Source organism: Helianthus annuus, chromosome 11 (assembly GCF_002127325.2).
Source record: "Helianthus annuus cultivar XRQ/B chromosome 11, HanXRQr2.0-SUNRISE, whole genome shotgun sequence".
NCBI classification, from domain to species: Eukaryota; Viridiplantae; Streptophyta; class Magnoliopsida; order Asterales; family Asteraceae; genus Helianthus; species Helianthus annuus.
In genome coordinates this window covers 159,040,573-159,051,813 of record NC_035443.2, presented here as the reverse complement: position 1 = coordinate 159,051,813, position 11,241 = coordinate 159,040,573, and the positions used below count along the sequence as shown (strand labels likewise).

The following is an 11,241-nucleotide window of genomic DNA, read 5'->3' as shown; positions in this document are numbered from 1 at the left end:
GCTTTACCTACGTTGCGTATAGCTCTATACGCAGCATATAGGTGTAACCCTATCCGCTGCGTATAAACCCCTATACGCACCGTAGGTAAACCCTAATTCAATTAGGGTTTAGTGTGCCAATAAACACATTGATGTGCCAATAGGTACACCCATTATATATTTTTAACAGGACTTTAGGAGTATGGGTCTTTGATGGAATGTGGTTGTTATCTAAAAACATGTGTATCGTATACACCCACCTAAAGAGTTGTGCTTAGAAATCCATACAATACCCATAGTGCTATGAACCAAATAGAATCTTACTTTATTGTCTGTTTTACATGGATTGTAAGCGGTTCGTCTAGAACCAACAGTAAGTTAACCTTCTAATATTTTGAAGTTATAGTCGAATGTATGTGTAATTATTTGTTGCACATTATTTATTTTTTAAATATATATATATATATATACCGTTGTGTTCAGTGGCGAAGCTTGACCCGAATGACGAGGGGTTGAAAACGTATATACCCAAAAATTTCTATAGAACCGGGGGGGTCGAAAACGTATATACCCAAAAATTTCTATACGAAATCTACATATGTAACACTACTGAGCGAAAAGTTCGAGGGGTTGGGCGCACTACTAGAAAATACACATTTCTTGACACACATTGTGCGTCATAAAACGGTAATTATGACACGCAATGTCGTTGATTGAGGGGTCATAAAATTAACATGACATGCATTTGTGTGTCATGTTTTTATGACACACATTTATGACATACATTTAATGACACTCATTTTATGACAATTTTTAATGACACACGTTCATGACAAGCATTTATGACACATACGTATGACATTCATTTACGCGTGTCATGCTTTTAATTGTTCAAATTTATTTTTATAGAATTACTAATTTGCCCTGGATACATATATAATAACAAAAACAATAAATCTTTTTTATAAAACAAATACACACACACATATATATATAAACCAAAACAATCCATTACATAATCATTTGTCAAGTATACTACAAATATTTCAACGTTAACAAAAAAAAAGAATTATTTATCAATACATCGTCAACACCTAAAATACGATTTGTCACTTAAAAATAGAGGTAAGTGCATAAGTCGACCAATCTTCGCGAATGCCATCCATATCCAGCCGAGTATTCTTCTACTTCTTTCCCAACCTGAGACAACAATTAAATAAAGTAAATCGTAAAAATCACAATTTAATCCTAATATATGAATTTAAGCATTTGTTTGGATATATAACAACATGCATAATTTCATGTCCCTAAACTATTTCGTACTCAATATGCATATCATGTCACATAAGTCCATATATCAAGTTTTGTGACTAAAACTATTTAGAACTCAATAAGTATACCATGTCCCTTGGATCCCAAAACTTGACGTATAACAAGAGTTGGCAAAATAGAAAATAGAAACACATACCTCAATACATAAGAATTGTTTGTTCTTTCTTAAAAAAAAAAAAAATCTTCAGTTAGAAGTTTACTTGACCCGCTAAGGATCTCCTTCTCATATTTTGTCCAGTATCAAACAATTACTGACATGAAATGGAATCATTAGCCAGAAACGAAAATCACAACACAAATGGAATCTATAAATTTAAGAATTTGTTTGGATATTTAATTTCAAGACTAACCTGAGGGGCATTGAAGTAAACCAAGATCCCAAACATAGAAATTCTCTAATGTTGCACTAGAACAGTATTGGTGTTGCAACGCTCGAAATTGTGCATCTTAGATATAGGGGTGAGCAAGTTTAGGTCCGGACTGAAAATAACCGAGAATCGAACCGAAAAATACCCAACCCGACCCGAACCTAAGTACCTAGGTATTTAGATCGGTTCCAATTTTTCATATAAAATAGGGTCGGGTCGGTTCGCGGTTCTTTTCATGGTGAAACCCGACTTTGACCTATGGACCGGAACCGACCCTATATTTAGGGTAGTGAATCGGTTCTATATTTTATGTTTGATCGGTTCTCGGGTCGGGTCGGGTAATGGTCGGGTAGGGTCGGGTTTTTCCTTTTGCTCACCCCTACTTAGATATCCTTCATTAACACTGCACTAGATTTAGTTATATAAAATCTGACACAAAAAAATGAAAGATTAATGTGGTTGAAAACCATATATAATTATGTTTTATGAACTCACCTGTATAGAAAAGCAATGTTTTATGAACTCCCCTGTATGGAAATATGAACTCCCCTGTATGGAAAAGCAGAAAGGACAAAGTATTGACAAAAGACTCAGAAATATTATGGTCCGATAATAGGACTTGAATCATTTAGCACCTTCACCTTAAAAAAAAATAAATAAATAAACAATAAAAAACACCCAACTAATTCAGTTATAGCAAATCAAGAACAACCATTAAAACTGTATGTGATTTCTTATCATATAAACAATTTTGTCATTTGATTTATGAACTCGGAGTATTTCGAAACTGAAAAAATAAAAACCCTAATTTTTTAAAAAAGTTTCTAATTGTCATTTCGTCGAACAGTTAACCGACGGAAAGAACACTGACAAAAGGAAGGCCGTCTGGTTGAAACTGAAAGTAGCAAGAGACGTCGGAGGTCTCCGTTCATGAGACAACCGTGGGGATTAATTCCAACGAAGTATTTCGAGCATCTTTCTTCAGCAAGTTTATATCTTCCTGCAATTAAAACGCTAATAAACACCAAAATTTAGAAAACGAATAGAAAATTTGATGAAATAGCGGATGAACCAGTAGACGGGTATGAGTTTACATTGAAGTAGCAGGTGTGAAGTCTTGATTCTTGAAGAAACTTGAATTAATTTGTGCGTATAGGAGGGAACTATAAAATTTTTGAATTAATTAGTGAGCATAGGAGGGAAATTAGAAAACTTTTGATATGGAAATCAAAATTTCTAATAATTTTAGCATTGTATATTGTTTATTGTTTATATTTAAAAACCAACCTAATAAATATTACTTTTATTATTATAATAATATATAGTTTTTTAGCACTTTTATTATTTTAATATTATAATAATTATTATTTTCTTTATAATTTTTCTCAACATTAATTATTTTTTTAATCACAAGTTGGGATAAATGTTGTTCGGTATCATTTGTTTATCCCTATTTTTCTCAGGGATGATTTTGACAAAGGAGTAAGACGTTTGGATGAAAATGGTAAAAAATCCAAAAAATGAAGGACTGTATGATACAATAAGGTTGTTTTTGATGAAAATCGCAAACATGCCCAAACCTCAGGAACGATTTTAGCAATTTACTCTAAATAAATATATTATAGGTTTTTAAAAAAGATAGTTCAGTCATAAATAAATATATAAAATTATAAGAATTATCTAAAGTAATATTATTTATAATTATTGAAAACATTATTATTTATTTTCTCTCCCTATACTTTATTGTGAAAATGGTGTCATACTGTAACACCCCGAAAATATAAAACTTTATAATAAATTTTAAAGATTTAAAATAAACAAAGGTAAACTAACTAGGAATAAATAACCAAACACAGGGGGACCAAAGGTGTTAAGTTGGAAACTTGGTTTTTATAAAACAAAAATCAAAAACCCAAACACACACTTATGTGTGTGTGTCTGGTCGAACTAAACACAGGGGCGACACAAGGTTCCCCACAAACCCTAGTTCTTGCAAACAACCTAGTGAATCGTACCATAACACCTCCTAATGCACCATGTTTGACTTCATATTGGATCTAAAGGGTTATAACAGGATGTAGTAAGTCATAATAGATCATAATGTGCAATTAATAGATCATATATGTTTTAGTGGGTCTTAATAGTCATGTTGGGTCTTAATTGTATGTGATGAATCATAGTAGATTATAATATGCTAAATAGATCATACATGTCTTAAAGAACCATATTTATCATTTACCAACTTACGTGCCGAGTTACTTTAATGATGTGTCAAGTCATAATATTTTTTAATATATTATAGTTATGGTAACTAAAGTCATAATATCTTTTAATATATTATTATAGTTATGGTAACTAAATGCCTTTTCCAATAAGAAGTCTTTGATGTAATTTTGATTCTCAAAATCACAACTTCCATTAATTAAATTATTGTCGCATCATTGCTTGAAGAAAGACGGTGCTAATTTTACGATTAATTGTTGGTGCACTTATGTCTGTACTTTGTCTGTATTTCGTCATGATATAAAACGATGTCTTTTGTTAGTCTGGTTACGTCTTAGGTTTGTTACTATGTGTTTGGATGTAAGTTTGACCAAGTCAACCATCCTCTTGGTTTGACTTGGCCAAACAGTTAACACATGGTTTGTAACACTTGTCTGTGTCGAAGGATGTCTCATCGAAGGATAGTTTAGATCCTTCGATGAGCTCGAAGGATAACTTTCGATAGATACAGATGGACCTCGAAGGATATACCATCCTTCGAGGGATATGTGGATCCTTCGGTGGGTTTCTGGTCGATAGATGATCTTTCGGCCAGACATTCTGATCCTTCGACCAGACGACCAGTGTTGGGTATTTATACCCGTGTAGTGTGTTCATTTCATTGAGACAGACACTCAAGACAGACAGAAAGACTCGAGAGATAGAGAGTATTCTGTCAAGAACACACACACACTTAGAGAGTTTGCAAAACAGATTTGTAAACATTGAGCTTGTAACCGAACCTTTCATTCGTATTAATACAAGTGGTGTTAATCGGTGAATATTGTGTGTATTGTGTTTGTGCTTGTTTCATCTCGTTTTGCACTCTAGCTTGGATTCCGCACTTGCTAGTGTGTTAACATAACAAGGTTAAGGTTTAACCTCATCCGCGAGGGACCTACAAGTGGTATCAGAGCTAAGGCTCTTTTCCTTGTTAAAACCGAGTTTTTACAAGACTTTGGAGTGTTTGAACACTTGGTTTAGCACCCGTTTTTAGTGTTTTCTCGCATTTCTAGACGTAAAAACGTGTTCTAAACTAACCGGGTGTGTTAAGGGAAGGTTTGGGTAACTTAAAATCTTGTTCTAAAAGGTTTGGTAATTTCCGGCCAAAATTCCGGCTTACTCCGGTGACCGGTTTCTGGATAAGAAGCTTCCTTTTTGGGCAATATTTTAAAAGTCAAATCTGAGTTGGTAGAAAGTTGAGGTCTGAACATACTTTCTGCCGAAAGTTGTCTACCAACCCCATCACCTTTTCACCAACCTGTCTACTTTGTGTCAGTGTGTCAGTTGTGTTCGAAAGATATCCTTCGAAGTCGAAAGATCATCTTTCGATCAAGGAGGTTCGACAGATACCCATCCTTTGAACATCTTTCGAAGTCTGTGAGTTATCTTTCGAGCCAAGGAATCTTTTCGAAGGATATATCGTTCGAGCTACTGTTACTATTCGAAAGATAAGGATCCTTCGTCTTGGAGAATCTTTCGAAGTCATTGTTCGAAATTCAACAGTGATCTTTCGAACACTGTTGATCCTTCGAACAAGTGTTATCTTTCGATCCTTATCTGTTTAAGTTTAACAGTTGTGTTTTTCAGGTCTTTCGATCCAGGATCTTTCGGCTGTTTGTTATCATTCAAGTTTTTAACATAGTTTGTGAAAATTAATTTTTCAAATTTTAAATTAATTTTCACTTAATATATTAATTTTTATAAAATGGGAACAAACGGTCAGTGGGATCCATCCGCGTGGACTACAACAACTTTGACTCCACAATCATCAGCTACGCAATCTACATCAGATTTCGACAAAACTGCATGGATGCGAGGTATTGCCCCACCTCAAGCTGCAATGATAACTGCAAATCAATGGGCATTGGTCACAAATCAAAGCAGCAGCATTCAAGCAATGATGCAGAACGACATTGAAACTGGTACAAGCACAAAACCGCCAAAGCTAAATCACATCAATGATTGGGGATGGTGGAAAGAAAGGCTGAGAACTTATGTTCAGGGGCAAGGTCAAGATCTATGGATGTGCTTCTTCACTCCATTTGAAAATGAGTTGGAAGTTGCAGGATCTAATCCAGAAACTTACAGCACTATGTCTAATGATGATAAGAAGAAATATGAGTTAGAAAAGAAAGCATTCATGATTCTCACACAAGCTCTTCACAGAGACATTTACCACCAGTTTGTTTACTGCACGACCACTAAAAGCTTGTGGGATATGCTCACGTTAAGATGTGAAGGAAATGCTCAATCTAGAAAGATCAAGCAAGAATTACTGAAGAAAGAGTTTGAAGGATTCACGTGTATGGAGAATGAGACTTTGGCAGAGTTATCTACAAGGTTCCATCACTTGTTGAGCGAGATGTTTGCCTTTAAAGTCACTGCCACTCCACGAGAAATGGTGCAGAGATTCGCTGATAGCTTACCAGCAAAGTGGAGCAGTTTTCTTGAAATTCTCAAAGAAAATGGTGTTCTAGACACAATCACCGTTTATGAGTTAATTCAAAAATTGGAGAACAAGGACGTGGAAGAAAAGCTTAAGGCAAAAAGAACACTAACTCCTCAAAATCCAGAGATGTACTTTGGGATTGCAGGAGGTATCAGTGGAGAAAAACCAGCTTCTCAACACGCGAAGCTTCAAACAGCTTTCATCTCAAACACCGGACCTTCCACAACTAATCAGTTTGATCCGTCAGCATACACGAAGATGTATTCAAGACCAGATTCTTCTGCTCAACAACAGTATGTGCAACCGCAACAGCAAGGGTTTTATGGAAGCTCTTCAAACTTTCAAGCCACTTCCAATCCGAACACAGTCAGATTAGACACTTCCAACTTTTCAAAAGTCACTGTCGAAGTAGCCAAGGAGCATATGGAGATGTTGAATACCTTGGTTAGTGCTTATTGTGGATTAGTTGCAGGTCAGATTGGGAATATCAATCTAACCAATAAAGATTATCAGCAAGTGGATAAAGAAGAGTTTGAAATGATGGATATCAAATGGGCTCTTGCTAGTGCAATCCGAAGAGCAAAGGAGTTTATGGAAAGGACGGGGAGAACCAACTTGGAAAGCAACAACAACACCAAGTATGGTTTTGATAAGAATGTTGTCACTTGCTTTAATTGTGGTGAAAAGGGCCACTTCAAGCGGGAGTGTCAAAAGCCATCTAAGCAAGGAAATCAGAATCCCTTCAGGAATCAAGGACAGCCACAACAGCAACAGAACAACAATACTGTTAGATCAATAGTTCCTGTTGGAGGAAATGCATCTGGATCCACAAACACTAATTCCCACAGAGGATTGGTTGTTCAAGCTGATGAAATCTGTAACTGGAACCTTCAGCTTGGAGAAGGAGGAAATGGTGGAACAGCATGCTATGCTAAAGTGGTTGAGAAGGTAGTAGAACCCGTGTCTGCTGGTGAATCTTCAGAAGATGAAGATAGTTCGGGTTATAGTGGGAGCATGAATGGGGAATCACGTGATGCTGGTAATTTATCAAGTGATGCTTTAGATTTGGAAGTTGATGAGCTTTTGGCTGAAGCTGAAGCATTATGCAAGAGGAGATCTATTCTCTGCCAGAAATCTGCTGGAACTTCCGAGAAGCTTGCTAAGTTTTTCTCTGAAGATGGATCTTTTTCTTTTCATACAGCCTTTATGGCTCACGTAGAAGGTCAAACTTCTCAGGTATGTGATACTAATTCTGACTCTATTTCTGTTGCTGTTGAATGTGCAAAGTGTTTAAAATATGCAGAAAAGGAAAGTCAGTTTGAAATCACACAGAAACACAATCAAGAATTGATTGTAGATCTTTCTAAAGCAACCGAAGCTAACTTGTTTTTAACCAGAAATGAAAAGGAATTTAAAGAAACAATTGCGTCATTAAGACATGATGTTTCAGAATTACAAAAGGCTGTTTTGCGAAAACAACATGCTAACAATAATCTTATTGACACAATTGAAAAGCAAATGGTAGAGTTAGCAACAGCTCGATGTGAATGTGAGACAATCAAGCAGAAATTGGAAAGCTATTCCAATTCCCGCTATGTATTGGATCACATCATTGATGTTCAAAAGAAAAAGGGGGATACAAAATGTATTGGATTCAACTCATGTCCTCCCCCAATGAATCACAATTACTCCAAATTGCCTGATGACGAGGATATGCCCCGTTTTGAACCTACTGTGCCACTCGGTCTAGATGACTTTGCAGCAGGCCTCGGGTTCACAACTGGTACATCATCCTCGGGTCAATCAGAATCTGAGAATGTGACAGATTCATCGTGTGTTAAGGAACAGAGTCCTCCCATTATTGAGGATGTTGATTCTTCGGACGATGAATCTGAAGAAATTGTGAAACAACAGTCTAACTCGGTTACAACAGATATTCCAATCGAGAATCACATCCTGTGTGATCCACCAGTGAAACCGAGTAAGACTGAAATGTCAAAAGCAATGGAATCCCTTGTAGTTAGCCCTGAAGGGAATAACTTGTTGTTTACGCTCAAAGGAGATAACAAAATCTATTCTAACAAAGATTTTCCAATTAAAAATGTAAATCAAGATTTAATTGAGCAAATTTTTGAAGGATGCACTGATAAGTTTTTGGGGAACAAGAGTGGCAAAGTAACAGTCACTCAATGTGATCCAATTGCGTGTGAACAAATTAGAAAACAATACGGAAACCAAAAACTACCAGTTGAGCGAAAACAACAAGTCAATTCAGGAAAGGGTAAGGATCAGGTACAGGGAAAGAAAGCTCAGAACAAAAATGTTCATGCACCGAAAGTTCAACAATCTAAGGTTGAGCAACCTAAAGTTCAACAGCAAAAGGTGCAAAACAAAAGAGCTCCTGTTAAGAAACGAGAACCGAAAGTGAACTTTGTTGGATCCAAGGGTACAGATAAACTTGAAACATTTCAGGATAAATCTAACATTGATTTTATAAAACAAGTTAGAATTTTAAAACGAAATGATCAGAACAATTATACCCAACACACCAATGGATGTGACTTAGGTCCAAGCACATCTAGATCACAAAGTTCATTGTCTGGTTCTCCGTCTGGTCATCAACATGCTGCTCCGAGGTTTGTAGAGCGGAGAACATGCTTTGAATGTGGCACAATTGGGCACATTGTAAGATACTGCCCATACCTGCAAAAGTTGAAGGCAAAAACGAGTGCTCCCCAAGAAGTCAATTACCAAAAACAACCAGTTTCCCCGAAACAAGATCCACGTGTCTTGAAAGAAAGGGAAAAGAAGTTAAAACAAAAGAATCAAAAGGTAATTGAAAAGGCCTTAAAATCAGAGGTCAAAGAAGAAAAACCTGCATAAGCAAAACCTGAAACTGTAAAACCAGTAAATGCTAAAACAATAAATTCAAATACTGGTAAACGACAAACAGCTTGGAGGCAAAAGCAGGTAATTCAATCAGGGGGAGCACCACAAGTTCTTTTTCCTAATCATCAAGTGATTGAGATCACCTTCCTTGATGATCAAGGACGACCCAAGTCCACAAAGGCTTGGGTCCCCCTCTCCAACTAATCTCTGAATGAGTGTGCAGGATGTTCCAGGAGGAACTATTGATAGTCTTAGGATTGTTGATAGTGGAGCGTCCATGCACAAGATTGGCGACATAAAGCTCCGAAATATTGTTACAAACTAGGAGAATGTTGTTGCCATTGGTGGAGAAAGGGAAAAAGAAAAGAAGACAAAAATGTCTGATAAAAGAATGCGGTTGAATGAAGTTGCAAAATTCGATCAGATGAAGAAAGTGCCAAAATTTGGTTGTTATGGTTTTTGATCGGGTCCTCAGGAAAGATTCCAATGCAATGTACGCACCTGCACAACGTCTGAAGTTTAAAATCAACAAAATGGACGTGTAGTGTACATTTCTTCGCGGTGTGATTGAAGGAAATGTGTGCCTTGGCGTGGATTGAACATCCGCACACTACTTCTGAAAGAGAAAGACAAAGACCTTCGCTGGTGGAATATGGAAGACCAGCCGGACCCGGAGGTTTATGATCTAGTTGCTGTCAAGAGATTTCTCAGTAGCTGCAAATTCGACCTTGAAATCCACACCGGATGGATATCCAGTTTGGGAGAGCACTCAGAATCCTTGCAATGCACGAAGCAGTTGCAGGATACGGTTTTGAACTTCTAATCTCTCTTATGTTTGTCGATATTTAAGCTGCTTTATGAATTATTATCATCTCATACAGCACTCCTTGACCTGACACGTTGATCTCGAATATCACCTCACACGTGATTGTTTCTTTATGAAACTCGTCAATGTTGTCATGGTCCGCACCGCTTACCGACGTGCCAACTGATTTTTCCAAAATTCGATAAATCTTTCTGATAAAAACTTAATTTTGGTAAACGGCATTAAGGTCAAGCTAGAGTAAACCAACATCGGAAAATCATTTTTGTAAATATTTTTGTGTCTTTTAAATTTGTCTTAGTTTATTGATTTTAGGGGGAGTAAATCCAAAATCTGAAAATCCAAAAATATCGAAAAACTTCAAAAACACAAAAACAATACAAAAACAAAAATGAGTTTCCTGGCGAGCAAAAGAGAAAATGATAGTACATCAGTGGTCTATCCAAACCTCTTTAAACCTTAAATGAAAAACGATAAGCAGCTCTATATAAGATGTATCGGTAGGCTCACAATCATTTTAAAGTGTGCAGGGTGATATATACTTAAATCGACTGAAGATCAGGTGGGAACCATTCATTGGCATATGGTCTTAGTACCGAAATTTCGTTTGATAGATTGCCGAGGTTCTGAGATATTCGGTCTTTATGCTGCTTATCATCTGGGTATCATGGTTGTATCTTTTACCGAAAAATAACGGGGACGCAAGTCTAGATCTTCCATGATACTATACATACGTGTACATATACATACTGCATTCGACCTCAATAAGTGATAAACAATCACATGTCCAAACAAATAAGTGATAAAATATCACATTTATCCGGGAGTCAAGTTCGTCTCTCTGCTGTACGGAAGTACTGACCTGTTCACGGACTTGCTCCTGTGCCCTCATGCATATGAAAATCAAGTTCCTCATCAATAAGTGATTCTATCACATAGGGCTTGTTTTCAAATCAAAATAAGTGAGAATCTCACATCATATACGGTCAAACAGATGATAATCGGTATACTTACCGGTAAGATGAATCCTCGTGCATACCTTGATACGGGAATGTGTCGTGATGTGGATGAACACCGGTCGGTAAGTATAAATCATACCTTAACGTATCCTCTCGCCATGATTACATCTGATAAGT

At 36.6% G+C, this 11,241-nt stretch overlaps 1 long non-coding RNA gene across 1 annotated transcript; it reads right to left on the bottom strand.

The window, feature by feature from the left end:
* Positions 1-1,492: 1,492 nt before the first annotated feature.
* Positions 1,493-2,880, bottom strand: LOC110890858. The gene is made up of 2 exons (XR_002564828.2): positions 2,774-2,880; positions 1,493-2,679 (listed from the first exon to the last, which is right to left on the bottom strand). It is a non-coding gene; the product is annotated as an uncharacterized LOC110890858 (long non-coding RNA).
* Between the last annotated feature and the right edge of the window lie 8,361 nt (positions 2,881-11,241).